Source organism: Lygodium microphyllum, chromosome 8 (assembly GCF_053477565.2).
Source record: "Lygodium microphyllum isolate KBCC chromosome 8, Lygodium_microphyllum_v1.1.10, whole genome shotgun sequence".
Classification (NCBI taxonomy): Eukaryota; Viridiplantae; Streptophyta; class Polypodiopsida; order Schizaeales; family Lygodiaceae; genus Lygodium; species Lygodium microphyllum.
Genome location: NC_141142.1, coordinates 92,728,623 through 92,743,988, shown reverse-complemented (window position 1 = coordinate 92,743,988; position 15,366 = coordinate 92,728,623).

Genomic DNA, 15,366 nt, shown 5'->3' with positions numbered 1-15,366 from the left:
TGTGAGGAGTTTATCGAAGGTGTGTTCGTCAAGATGAGGTACCAGGAATTTTAACTGCATTACATGATGAACCCTGTGGGGGTCATATTGTAGGAGATATGATAGCATGGAAAGTTTTAGTTGCTAGTTATTGGTGGCTTACCTTATACAAAGATGCATATGAACATTGTCGCAAGTGTGATAAATGCCAATGTACTAGGTGACCAACTAAGCGCTTTGCCATGCAATTGACTCATCTATTGGCCTTGACACCTTTTGAAAAATGGGGTATAGATTTTGTTGGTCCCATTGATCCACCTACACAATATCATTCTAATCGTTATATTTTGGTATGTACGGACTATGTCACCAAATGGGTGGAGGCGAAAGCACTCAAAACTAATCACAGCAAGGATTTTCTCTCTTTCTTTGTGAGAACATTATTACTTGTTTTGGCTGCCCACTAGAATTAGTTAGTGATCATGGATCTCATTTTTTGAATAATTTAATTTTAGAATTGATGGATCTTTATAAGATCAAGCATCGTAATTCTACCCCATATTATCCACATGCTAATGGTGCTATAGAGATTATAGTCGTGTTGTGATGGCAATTTTAACCAAAACAGTCACTGAGAATAGACGGGATTGAGATGAGTGCTTACTAAAAGCACTCTGGGAGTATCAGACAACTTATAAAGTCACAACTAATAACACACCTTTTAGTTTGGTTTATGGGACTAAAGTTGTATTTCCTATCGAATTGGAGGTTCCTACTTTATGCGTGGCATTTTCTAATAATCTTGGTGAGTAGGAAACTCTTACTAACCGTTTGTGCAAGCTAGTTAAATTGGATGAGGATCGTATGTTCGCTTTACAATGTATTGACGCTCATTATAAATGAAGGAAAGCATGGCATGATAGATGTTTAAAGCTTAAGGATTTTGAGCATAATGCTTTATTTCTATTGTATGATAGTCGTTATTATAAATTTCTAGGGACAAGGTACCTGAACAACTCGGTCACACTCGCATCGCTCCACCCATATTTTGCTTGCACACTTAAGAGTGCAAGCAGTGTCTTTAGGCGAGATACTCGGCACCCATCATATAATGGTATGGATGCTTCCTCTCTAAATGGATCAGAAGTCTCGACATCCATGGGAATCAATGCATTGATCATTGCCTCCATCTCAGGCTCCAAGATTGTAGGTAGGCCCAGAAGGCTGCATGTCTTCTCTGGCATTGACGGTATAGATTGGCCTTGCAAGTGGTGGATTGGCTCATGCACTCCTGTTGAGTGTTGAAATGAGTTGTTTTTTGGTTGATTTTTGTTGTTTTTGAGAGCTAAATGGTTGATTTTATGAGATGATTGATTGGTTTGGAAGTGGTTTGAGAGTGTTTTGAATGATATTGATTATGTTTTGGAAGTTCATGATGATTTTCAGTAGAGATGTGAGGTTCTGTGATATTCTGATAGGTTCTGATTGGTTCTGTATACCTTCTGTATAGCTTCTATTTTGTTCTGATTGACTTCTGTATGAAGCATGGATTGATGATTGATGAAGATTGAGATCTTTTGAAAGCTTATTGAATAATTTTTAATGGTTTGGAATGGTTTGAGTATGAGTTATGAGGTTTTGATGACCTTCTGTAACCTTCTGTTGATCTTCTGTAGAGCTTCTGTTTTGTACTGTAGCTGTTCTGGTACTGTACTATGACTATTCTGTATGCTTCTGTATGTGATCTGTTGGATGAGAGTGTAGCTTGGGAAAGTTTTCTAACCTTGGAAAGAGGTCAATACAAGTGCAAAGGAGCTAAAAGAAGTGAAAGAAGTAGCTGCTGAAGACTCAAGTAAAGATTGAAGTGAAGTGACAGTGGTAAGCTATGAAAGGACACTGTAGTGGCTCTGGTGACTCTTCATATCAGACATACCTCTTGGGAGGGGTATCCACGACCTAAGAAGGATTATTGTGAGTGATTATGTGAGATTTTAGTGAGGATATGATGTATTATTGATGGAGAGAGAGAGAGAGAGTCAGAGATAGCCAATTCTATCAAAACAGAGTGATTGTATATGAGAGATTGAGAGAGAAGACTATGAAGATATTGAAGATGAATACTATGTGATGTATTTCCATTCAAAGATGGTGTATTCCTTTGTTTTCTTTGTTCTATTGATGGATTTTATGAAGATATTGAAGAATATGGTTGATTCTATCAAATCCGTGGGAGATCTACATGATGCTGCATGAAGATTTGTTGTGCCTGGTGTTCTTTTTTTCATTGTGATCATATAAACCCTAATAAACAAGCTTGTTGATGTTACAAGATGGATTTTCTTGCAAGAGAATTTTCTTTTCCTTGGTGTTCCTCTTGGGGCTCCATGTTTTTGGTGCGCAGCTGGGGAAACTTGCCATCAACAAGCACTAGAAGAGGCTGAAAATGAAGGAAATGGCATTGCCAAGATAAGAAAAATTCAATGGATGTTTATAAAGTTCCTTCTTCCACTGAAGAGTTGGAATTTCTCATAATCAAAGCCACTTTCCACAAGAAGTTCATCCCACAATGGCGGAAACACATCACCATCATGATGCATGCTCTATGTGGTGGATAGTTTCCTCTTCCTGTTGAATCAACAAAAACTTGCATCTTGGTGGCAAACTATTTGGGGACAAACTGAAGAGCAGAAACAGAGAGAATGACCATACATGGAATATTTGACATTCATTGAGAAGTTTCCAGACATCATCAAGTGGGAGATTGTGAAGAAGCTTCAGGAGTCTTGGTATGTAGAGGTTCACAAAGACGAGAAGGAAAAGAGATGGAATTTGTTCGTAGATGCTCAACAGCAAGATACATGGGATGCTTGGTGCACTGATAATCTTCTGTTTGTTCAATTAGCAATCCACTGGAAGTTGGTAGATAGAGTGTTTTTCACAACTTACACTGTTGAAACCATCAGAAGCTGGCATTACTATGATGATGGCACCTATGCATTTTGACACCTTCAGAACCGAATACCTTCCTCTGTGCAGTGGCATGAAAGCAGAATTCAGAGACATTGAAAAGGAAGAAGTAGAAGAAATGTTGGCAAGAGAGTCCTCCAGAGACTGAAGCCTTCTGTTAACCCTCTATGGAGCACTAACAACATAGTGGAGCCAACCCCCTCTGATGAATGATGCAATAAAGAGGCAAGTGTTAGAACGAGTCCAGAGGTACATAGAAGAGAGAAAGAAAAAATCAAAGCTGAGAACGAGCTCGCAGCAGAAGCCGCCTTTGATGCCCTTGCGGAACTCTTTACAGAAGTCCCAATGGCACATCAAGCCCTTCCTCCTCCTGCTGGAGGTCCACTTCCAAGTCAGATCCGTCCTGGATATATTGATGACAGGCCAGTGAATGTAGTCCCATTGCCAGTTTTTAAGGGAGAGTACAATGAAGATCCCGATCTTCACGTAGCAGAGTTTATGGTAGCATGTGTGGCTAACAATGCCAGAACCCTTGAGCATTGGTTAGCAATATTCCCCGCCACTTTCAAGGGTGCGAAGTTTTAGTGGTATGAGAGACAAGCAGCAGGAACTTTTGGCACATGGGACGACCTGAAGTTGGCATTCCTCACTAAATTCAGGCGTGAAGGTTTTGAAGAGCGGATGCAAGAGGAATTTATGAACCTAAGTCAATCCTCTGGAGAAAGAGTAGAAGCTTATGTCTCACGAATGGAATCCATCCTGAAGAGATGGACTAACCATAATCTAGATGATGGCATTCAGAAGGGGGTGTTTCTCAAAGGATTACAACCAGAAGTCCGTAAGTTTGTGGAGCAAAGATCAGCCACACTGCAAGTTGCAACAGAAGGTGCAAGACTGTATGATGAAGTGGAAGCTAGATTGGCGATGAATACGGGAAGAGGAGTCCTACCTCCTCTGATGCCAGGAATGATGTATCCACCAAATGCAGTCCAAGGGACTGTCCCCTACCCCTACCAACAGATGCCCCCAGTATCACAGTACAGTGCACCAAATCCACAGTGGCCATAATCCATGCCTCAAATGATGGTTCAACCACAACAACAATGGTCCCAAACAATTTCCCCAATGCTAAATTAGCAGCAACAGTGGAACCCTACCAACTGGAGCCAATAGCCAACAGTTCAAATAGGAGCTCTGAATCAGAACCCGAACAGGGATCCCTCTGCACCAGCCCAACCTGTTTATGCAGTGATTATAGAGACTCCTCAAAACCCTACTACAAGTACCTCAGGAGGAGAAAGCTTGAAGGATTACTTATCCAACTCACTTGCAAATATCAAAAAGGAGTTGATGGATGTGATTACAGAGCAGCTACAGACGCTGAAAGTAAATACTGCTAGCATATCCAACGTTGTAGGAGCAGGAAGAGATGTGATGCGGTCAAATACTTGGTGTGGTAAGTGTCATCAAGCAGGCCATTTAGCCACTGAATGTACACGAAAACCAACCATCCCTGGAGCCTTCTATTCCTACTATTTGCGGAAGAACCATACAGAGGATATTTGCTCTCTAAAGGAGATGCATGATAGGAGAAGGAAGGAAGAAGACGCAAGATTCAACTTGCTAGAATCTAAAATGACAACACATGATATTGGACCCAAGCCTAGAGAGTTTGGTCCTAATTTCAGACCCAGAAAATTTCCATCCCAAAGTTACAGAGGAAGACAGTCTGGCGGTGGTCAGAGATCAGAAGTAGAGTGTTACAGATGCGGAGAAAATTGACACATTTCACCAAATTGTCCAAATCCCAGAATGTCAGTAGATTACAAGCCCTTATGCAGTTGATGCAAAGGAGAAGGCCACACTGCAAAAGACTGTCCAAGCCCAACCCCAGTAAAAAACAATGCTACTGATAGTCCGGCCAAGGCCCAAGAGCCTACCTCCAATTTAGTGGAATTGGAAGTTGCTGCCATCAAGCGTGCAAAGAAGAAGGAACCACCTATCCAGAAAGAAAATAATCCTCCTGCCAGAATAGTGAAGTTCAATCTTCCACCAGAAGAACAGAACAGAACAGAGCCTGACAATGCTGTACAGAGCACTACAGTGCCACAGAGAGTCACAAAGACAGTTCCAGAGACAAGACCAGAGATTTAGGAAATAGAAGAGGAGGAAGTGCCACAAGTGGTAGAAGAAGTTCCCATGATGCCCCTATTGGAAGAAAGAAGAAAAATGAAAATGGGTGTTGCCCCATTCCCTAACCGGTTAGAGAAGCCAGTGGATCCCATTAAGGAATACGATCTGGTCAAAGATCTAGATACCTTTAAACCAAACCTCACATTCCGACAATTATTGATGTTGTCTCCCAATTTCCGAAAAAGGTTCAAAAGTATACTGACAAGAAGACGTGGCTTAAGGAATGCTCCCTCAACAGCAACAAAGTCCAACAAAGCTCCAGAGCCTGTAAAAGAAGTGGATGTGGCTAACACCTTCCTAGATCCCGGTACCCCAGAGACTGGCGTATGGATAGAAGGCTGCTTTATTGCAAATGCATTGATTGATGGTGGTTCATCAGTGAACATTATGACGGATGTGACAATGAAGGATCTAGGCCTACAAGGTGTGCAACCAACCCAATGACTCATCAGACTGGCGGATCAAAGCAGAATTAAGCCTTTGGGCATTCTCCCATATGTGAAGACTACAGTGGCTGGAAAATATTATTGGCTAACCTATCTGGTGGTGAAGCCAAACTCTTATGGTACATCCTACCCTCTGTTACTAGGTAGACCATGGCTTTTTGAAGCCAGAGCAAGGATGGATTGGTTCAAAGGAACCTTGACCTTGGGTAGAGGGCCCAACAAAGTGGTGTTGAAGCTATATGGTTCTCAAAAAGGGCATGGATCCACCTCCTTAGAATTATCTTTCACTCCCCTAATGAGGCTACAGATGGAACATCAGCAGATGAAGATGCTGTTAAACAGATTTTTCCCAAGAAAACAGTGGCACATTCCTTAATAGTGGATACTGTAAGCCAACTCCCAAAAGATGCAAAGCCATTATCAATGGGTGAATACTTCCTGCCTGAACCAGGAATGATTTCTGAAATCACTTCTGACAGTGAGATAAAAGCATGGATGTACTGCTCTCCCTGTTACATGGCTAGAGCAGAGCTAGAGCCAGAGACAGAAGATGAAACAGAGAACATGTTCTTCTCTTACAAAGCTCCTACAGAGACAGAGCCAGAGACAGAGACAGAGACAGAAGAGGATGGAGATGATATTGAAGAAGAAGGTTATGAAAGTGATCCAGAAGAATCTATCCCACCCGAAGAGGTTACATATGAAGAAGAAGTTCTAGAGGCATCAAAAGCAGACGAGCTCATGCTGTGGGACAGAATGGCGATGGTACCATTTGGTATGGTAAATGGATCTTCCCATATGCAAAATCTTTATAAGAAATGGTTAAAGAAGAATAAGCCGTCTTTCAGCAGTGGCTCATGCTGTCCTAACCCATCCTTGCCAAAGAAAAATGATGATGATGCACCATGCCAACAAGCAGTAGTCTCACAAACCCAACAGGCATCAGAGGGTCCCTGTTATGTAACATTCCTAGATGTGTCATCAGAAGAGGAGTCTTCAAGCCAAGAGGTAATTAATCGTGAAACCAAACACGAAACGGCTCTAATCCCAAGAGCAACCTAAGTCTCCACCAAAAGAAGAAGTTGGTTCTAGTGGGACATCAGAAGAGAACACCACTCCCTTGAAGGAGTCGGATCTGTATCTAGAAGCAATCCATGGAACCTTCATCCGTGAAGTAGAAGGTGAAAGGTAGTTAACCTTTATGGATGTAGATGGCACTGAACGCCACTTGAAAGTGGGTAGCAGCCTCCCAGAAGAGGAGTTGTCAACCTTGTACAACTTGTTGAAAGAGAATTTGGACGTGTTTGCTTGGTCCTACAAAGACCTAAAGGGGATTGATCCCACAATATGTCAGCATCACATTGACTTGGAGCCTGATACCAAGCCAGTACGGCAACGACAAAGGCGAATGAACCCAAATTATTCCACATTGGTGAAAGCAGAGCTGTTGAAGTTTCTGGAAGCCAAGTTCATCTATCCAGTGGCAAAGAGTGAATGGGTTTCACCCATCGTGGTTGTATCCAAGAAGAATGGCAAGCTTCATATATGTGTGGATTTTCGTAAGTTGAATTCCAAGACAAAGAAGGATCACATTCCAATTCCTTTCACAGACCAACTGTTGGACACAGTGGCAGGACATGAGCTTTATTCCCTTCTGGATGGATTCAATGGATATAACCAAGTGCAGATAGCACAAGAAGACCAATCCAAAACAACCTTCACCACAGAATGGGGGACCTACGCTTACCGAGTGATGCCGTTTGGGCTCTGCAATGCCCCTGCTACTTTCCAGCGAGTCATAATGGTCACATTCCAAAATCATTTGCACGACTTTATTGAGGTATATTTGAATGACTTCTGTGTCTATAGTTTGATCCGGGAACACTGGGGACACTTGGAACAATGCTTTGATCAATGCCGGGAGTATGGGATTTCCCTCAACCCCGACAAATGCATCTTTGGGGTCTCTTCTAGAGTTCTGTTGGGCCACATTGTCTCTGCATAAGGGATATCAACAGACCCTGCAAAGATCGAAAAGATCGCAGCGCTGACAGCACCCACTAACCTCAAACAGTTGAGGGGATTCCTAGGCCATGTGGGTTACTACAGAAGGTTCATAGCTCATTTTGCAACAAAGGCAACCTCCTTGCACAAGCTTCTGAGGAAAGATGTAGAGTTTGTTTGGACGGAAGAATGTGACAAAGCCTTCAACACTCTGAAGCAGTGTCTGATTGAGGCACCCATTCTACAGCCTCCTGATTGGACAAAGGAGTTCCATGTACACACTGATGCATCTATTGAAGGCTTAGGCGCAGTTCTTTGCCAGAAGGGCTCCTCGAAGCTGGATCAACCCATCTATTACACAAGCCGAAAAGTCACTGATAGGGAACGGAACTATACAGTGACAAAGCTTGAGTGCTTGGCAATGGTGTTTACCCTAGAGAAGTTTCGCCACTATCTCCTATCCATCCACTTTAAATTTTATGTGGATCATGAGGCCCTATCCTTCCTGATGAACAAAGCGGATGTGAAAGGACGAATGATGAGATGGCTCCTTCTATTTTAGGAGTTTGACTTTGAGGTAATTACCAAACCTGGTCGTTCCCATGTTCTGGCTGATCATCTGTCGTGTATCCCGCAGACTGCAGACGAGGAGCAGGATGATCCAGACCTCCATGATGCTTCCCTATTCCTAGTAGAAACTGTAACCCCCTTGGTATGCCGACATTGCCAATCTGTTGGCAACCCAACAGTACCCTCCCGGTATTTCTAGTCGGGAAAGAAAGAAGCTTATGTTAGAATCAGCCCCCTATAGCCTGTTAGGCGGCGCACTGTACAAGAAAGGCAAAGATGAAGTGCTCATAAGATGTGTTGCAGGAGATGAGATTGGGATTGTTTTGAAGGCTTGCCATGACGAGCCGTGTGGAGGCCACTTTGCAGGAGAAGCCACAGCTAGGAAGGCTCTGCTTGCAAGATACTGGTGGCCTACCATTCATAAGGATGCCTATGATTACTGCAAGCGATGTGATGCTTATTAGAGAATGGGGAAACCCACCAAGACAAGTGCCATGCCACTGCAACCTGTCCTTCCCTTGAAGCCTTTTGAGAAGTGGGGCATCGACTTTGTAGGCCCAATCGATCCTCCTACCAAAAGGAAGCAGAACAGATACATCCTCGTATGTACGAATTATGTCACAAAGTGGTGTGAAGCTAAAGCCCTAAAGCAGGACGATGGTAACAGCTTGGCCTTGTTCATGTACGAGAATATCATCACCTGTTTTGGCAGTCTCCTAGAGCTGGTAAGTGACAGAGGCACTCATTTCATTAATAAAGTCATGGAAGAGTTAACAGAGCTGTATAAGATCCGCCATCGCAAGTCCACTCCTTATTACCCCAGAGCCAACGGCCAAGTCGAAGTCACCAATGGCATCCTCTGCTCGATCTTGACAAGGACGATTGCCGCACATTGTTGTGATTGGGATGATCAACTTACAGAGGCCCTGTGGGCGTACAGAACCTCCCATAAAGCAGCAACAACAGGAAGACACCCTTTCAGCTGGTGTATGGTACAGAAGCTATTTTCCCTGTTGAACTGGAATTACCCTCTTTGAGAGTGGTTATCAAAGAGCGTTTGGGGGACAATGATTCACTACAACGCCGTCTCCTGCACCTGGAATGTTTGGACGAAACTCGTAGGATGGCTCTACAGTGCATGGAAGCCACGCAAGCTCGACGCAAGGCTTACCATGATAGCTTCATCAAGCATAAGGAGTTCAAAGAAGGTGATTTGGTCCTAGCCTATGATTCACGATTTGGCAAGTTTCCTAGCAAGCTTCAACAGCAGTGGATGGGCCCATATAAGATACTTGCCGTCAACCCTAATGGCTCTGTCCAAGTGCAGACTGTTGATGCCTTTGACGATCCCTTCCTGATCAATGGATATCGCCTGAAGAAGTACTTCCCTCCTTGGGGAACTTGACAATCACGGTCACCTGATCCTTTCCCCCGTTGGCGTGGCACTATCACTCTTATGATGCTACTTCTGATAGCCTTTCTTCAGCCACTCCTGATGATGTGGACGCGACCCTCTGTCCCCTCAACCCCACCGTCCAGCCTTGATCTCTTATCCTCTATTTTCCACCAGCGACAGTGGCGAGGTGGGTTTTGACAAGTGGTATTTCCACCATTCCCTTGCTTAAATCGAAAAACAAAAGAAAAAGAAAAAAAATATACATATTGGTTATGGGAAAAAAGGACTTCGGTCCCTGTCATGTCGACCTATTCTTCGAGAAAAGGTGGAAACACCCTCGGGAATAGGGGAAAATAAGAAAAAAAAAGAAAAGAAGAGAAAAAAAACCAAGATAAGAAAAACGAAAAAATCTGTTATGGGAGAAAAGGAAGAAATTTCCTGTCATAGCAAGCCTCGTTCCAAGAAAAGGTGGCAAACACCCTTGGGCGAGAAGCTGGCTGTGGAAAAGGTAGCAACACCCAACAGTCCAAAAAGTGGATTCATCAATTGAAATTTCCAGGATCCAGTTCCGAAGTTGCCTCCCTTGGTATGCTGTGTCCTGGGTCTCTCTGCAGAGCGTCTAACTGTCCTCTAGCAGACGTTCGATTTGATGGCTACCTCCCTGGGTATGCCTCTTCAACAACTAACGACGCGATCTTCATCGACAACCCCTTGAGTGATGTGAGCTTTCATCCTAACCGGATGGGGAAGTGAGTATGGATTGCCCTCTGTAACTATCAACAGGGAGTGAGACAGAGGGTGGGGCGAGTGACCAGTCTTTTCCCTTCAACTCAAATGAGAGGTGAGAAGTGTGAATGGAGTGTTGCATGCACGAGATGGGCCTCTCAATGCACAAAGCACAATTTGTTTCTGTGCATTGCACTATAAGGCTCCTTGGCCTTTCTTCTCGCATCGTATGCCGACACAGAGCGGGATGCACAGTTGCACCATCAAATGCGCACAAGGCATACAACCTCTACACAAGTGACCGTGAGGATTACATCAATGGGTTTCAGGATATGGTTTCCCTCTTGTATCTATCAACAGAGCGTGAGACAGAGGGTGGGCTGAGTGTGACTGGAGTTTCTTCAATCAATTACCGAGAGGTGAGATTGAGGGACGTTATGACACTTGGAGTCAGGTATGTTCCCATTTCCCTATCCACCCACGGGATGGGTCTCTGCCGTCATCATAGGACACATCACCCTATTTTGTACACTGCACTGTAAGGCTCCCTTGCCTTCCTCCTTGCACTTATGCCAGATGGGTTGGACGTACTAATGCACCATCAACTGTGCACCCTGGCATACTCCCTCTATACCATTCCCATGTCGATTTCTAAATCGGGTATGAGATATGGGTTTCAATCATTATTTCTCGAGTGATATTAGTCATGGGGTGAGTGACAGTTCTTTCATTTCATTTGAGTGATTGTGAGTTGAGTGCAATATCCCTCATCATCGACAAATTTCCTGCAATTCGTTCAACCAGCTACCTCCTTGGGTGCTGCCGGGTGGTCCCTGCCATGAAGGATGGGTGCTGTGAAGATGCCTTGGTACCTCCTGCAGAGCCGACAACGACACAGGACGTGCCATCGATAATCAACCTTGATCCTCAACAACATGGGCCAAGTTTTTCTAACCCTACACCTTCTGTTTCTCAGTGATATTCATGTTTGAAGTATGGGGACTTTAGTGGATGGTTTGTTGTGTGGTCCTAGGTCCCTGTTGCTCAGTTAACCCTATCTGTTAAGGTTTTAAGTGTAGGGACGCGTCCTTGCGCGTCTACATTGCATACCCCTTTGCATATGCCTACACCTGTTAATGCCTTTATGCCATGCATTTCTTTTACACTGATGGGGTCCCTTCCCACCCACTCGTTCATTTTGCACCCCCCCTTGGGGCTGTTCCCTTGCAGTTTTTCTTCATTCCGTGATTTTGTTGTCCTGCCCTATGAACGTACCCTACGTTCACCGAAATCCACATCCAACCTTACAGCCGTGTTTCTCCCTGTGAACTGACCATTTTTCTTTTTTATCTACCCCTGTTTCGGTGCACAGTTTTCGAGTTATTAATTTTTGAAGCATTTTGTGCACATTAGCTGATTTTCCATGTGAACGTACTTTGCTTGCTTCGGAACTATGATCTAATGTCATAGCCCTGACAACAACTTTTCCCCTGACATTTTTCCTTTTTACTCCGTATCATTTCAATGCACGGTTTGTCCAATATTAATTTTGCGGTTTTTAAAGCCTTTTTCGTGCGTTTTTTAAACATTTTTCCATGTGAACCTGCCTTGTTTGCATCCGAATTCCAATTTGATTTGACATCCGTGTCCCCCACGCTTCCCCCACCTTTTTCCTTTTTCCTTCACCCTCTTTCGACTTTTTTATTTTTAATTATTAATTTTTCAATGTGTTTTTGGGTGTATTTTTGGTGTTTTTCGCATGTGAACCCCTCCTACTTCCTCCTGAATTGCGTTTTGACATGACAACCCTATACGGCCCCTTCCTGCGGACATTTTTCCTTTTTACTGCATGTCATTCCGGTAAGCGATTCATCCAATATTGATTTTCGATCTCATTTTCAAGTTTGTTTTTTGGGTTTTTCCCACGTGAGCGCGTCTTATCTTATTCGGAACCCTGTTTTGCTATGATAGAATTGTTGGGCACATCTTTCTGCACATTTTTCCTTTTTCCTGAACCTCGTTCCGATGCACAGATCTTTCGATATTAATTTTTAATTGCATTTTTTGACCCATTTTTTTACGTTTTTTGCATGTGAACGCCCTGTCTTTCCCCCAGAACCCCCGTTGCGCATTTTCCCTATCTTCCCCCTGCCGTCCTGCATAATTTTTGTTTTTACGACATTTTGTTTTGACGTCCGGATTGGGAGATATTCATTTTTCTTTATTTTTACGTGTTTTCGCGCGAATCGTCCTACGCATGAACGCGCCTGTTTTCGATTTTACGCATCTCCACGCGCCCGGATTGCGTTCGCGTGCCCCATACCATCCTCCCGGCACTATTTCGATCTCATCACGGCAAATGTTTTTACCCTGCCCAGCGCACACGCGCGGGACGGGGGTACGCCTTTCTTTTATGGCCCCCCGCCCATTCTTTCCCATGGGCACCCCCCCTCACCCTTTCCACCCCACCCCCCGAGCACCCCCCCATTCATCCCCGGGCGCCCTTTCAATCCTACCCCCTCCCCATGGGCTCCTGCCTATTCCCCTATACCCACCCCCCGTGCCCATTCCCCTCTGCCCATGGTCCCATCCCATGGGCCCTCCCGCCCATTCCCCTCCCACACCCTTTCCTATCCCCCCCTACCCCCACCCTTCTCTCTCCTCGACCCCTTCCCCCCCCCAACTGCCTCCCTCCCTCTCTCCATTCCACATCTTGTGCGTTTCTTCCACCTCCAACTCCTCTCCCCTCGTCCTCTTCTCCTCTTTCTCTCCTCCCTCACGCTTGCCCTGCTCTTCTCCTCCCTCCTCTCCTCAACTCCCGCGCCTCCAACACCTGGGCTGACCCCCACACCAGGTTCTTTGCCGCCATCTCCTCCCACACCGACTTTCAGGCCCCCAAGCTCCCCCCGCCTTGCCCCACCGTGACGCCCGTGGCCTTGGACCCCGCCCTCTACGCCTGCTGCCGCCGACTATGCCTCCTGGTTGCGGACTACCTGCCTGTGGCCGCCACTGTCGTCGCCGACTACGCCGTCTGTGCCATTCGTGGTTGCCGCCTCGTGCCGCCTTGTGCCACCTCCTTCGCCACGTGGCCTCTGCACGCCCGCGCCCGCCATCGCCTGGTGGCTCCCCTCCTTCGTGCACACTTCCGCCATGGTGGCCTCCTCCACGCCTGCGCCCCGTTGACCTCCCCTCCACCACGTGCCTTCCACCATTCCCACCCCTACCCCCTATAAGCCCCCCTTCCCCCCACCATTACACACACTCACCCACCCTCCATCTAAGCCCCCCTTCCCCCCACTATAACACACACCCACCAAACCCCACCCAAGCACACCAAATCACACCCCCTACTCCCATCTCAACCCCCTCTCCCCCCCCACAGGCACACCCGCAGATAACCCCACCCCAACCCCTGTTCCCCTGCAGAACCGTAGAAACCCCACCCCAATCCCTGTTCCCCTGCAGAACCGCAGAAACCCCACACAAGCCCCTGTTCTCCCCCCAGACACCCCCAAAACCCCATACCCGCAGATAAACCACCAAACCCCACCCACGCTCTTGTTCCCCCCCTCCACAGAAACCCCACCACCGAAACCCCTCCATAAGTCCTGTTCCCACCCGTAGATACCATTCTCCACCCCTTGACACATGCGCGTGTGGTTGATTGAGATTGTGCGTGTTCGTGTGCGGGAGACCGCTAGTGGATGTTCATGCGCGCGGGGATGCGCGTTAGCTGGTTCGTGAGTGGTGTGTAGCCGGCTGTTCACATGCAGCTGCCATGCAACCTATTTCTGGGTATATTCCCGGATTTTTCATTCCAATACCCGCAAACCTTTAAAAAAAATTTGAAAATTTTAAAAAATCATTAAAAAACATTTACAATTAAAAAAATTACATAAAAATCTTGAAAATTTTTCAATATTTTTGCAGAAAATTGCTATATTTTTCTAAAGTGCAAATTTCAGTAAAAAAAATTCAGACCATTTTAAAATTAAAAATTCTTTTAAAAATATCCAAAAAATGATAAAAAATCATTAAAAATTGTAAAAATTTCCAAATTAATTGTAGAAAAATTCCTAAAAATTCCATTAATATTTTTACTTATTTTTTGTATATTTTCTAAGCTGTCAAAATACTTCATTAAACACCTAAATTCATCAAAAATAAAAAAATACTTTTTAATTCAAACTATACACTGAAAAATCTCTTTAAAAAAATCCAAATATCTTTTTGGATTGAGAAGAGCGCATTCATTGCATTCACATACACCCACTACCAAGTATTTTTTATTTTTTTTCGTTACCCCAAAATTCACAGTTAATTATTAAAATGAACCCTAAACATCACCATGGCACACGCGCTCGCGCTAAACACACCATTTTTTAATAAAAATAAACCAACCGTTCACTTAGTTCGCGCTAAGTGCGCTTAAGATGCACTTTAATATTTTTAATTAAAATGAACCAACCGTCACAAGAGTACGTGCTGGCAAAAAAACGCTCCACATCACCTTAATTTTTAATAAATGAACTTGCATTTATAGACCTAGTCTGGGTATCGAAGTTCGGGATTCGGATTAAAGCACCGCTTCAACCTAATCATTGGTAATTAAAATTTTTAAGAAAGAACTGTCGTTTTCTTGATAAGATTTATCACTTAATAAAAATTCACCCATTTCTTAATAATTTATTAAAATGAACATTTTATTAAATTAATTCGCCCTCACTGCACTTATTTCCCCTTTTTAATGAACTCCTTTCGTGGGATGGGTACGCGAAGTCTTCGGAGTTGTCTCCATGGTCAAAACCTGATCATCAAAGTTGTGGTCTTGATATGTGTGGGTTGTTGTTATGTTTTGGTTCAGTTTCTTTGTTATGGTTAAGGGTACGGTGTGTATTTTTTTTCTTTTTTTGCCTGATATGGGGATTTGGGTGTTTGCATGTTGCATAGCATGAAGCTTTCGGTCGCATATGTCTAGAGGTCATGTCGAATTTTTTCTAGGTTGTGGTTTGCTTGGAGATAGTTGGTCGAGTCACGTTTTACCATTTTGGTTGATATCTTATCCTTGGTGTTTGTCTGTTGGTT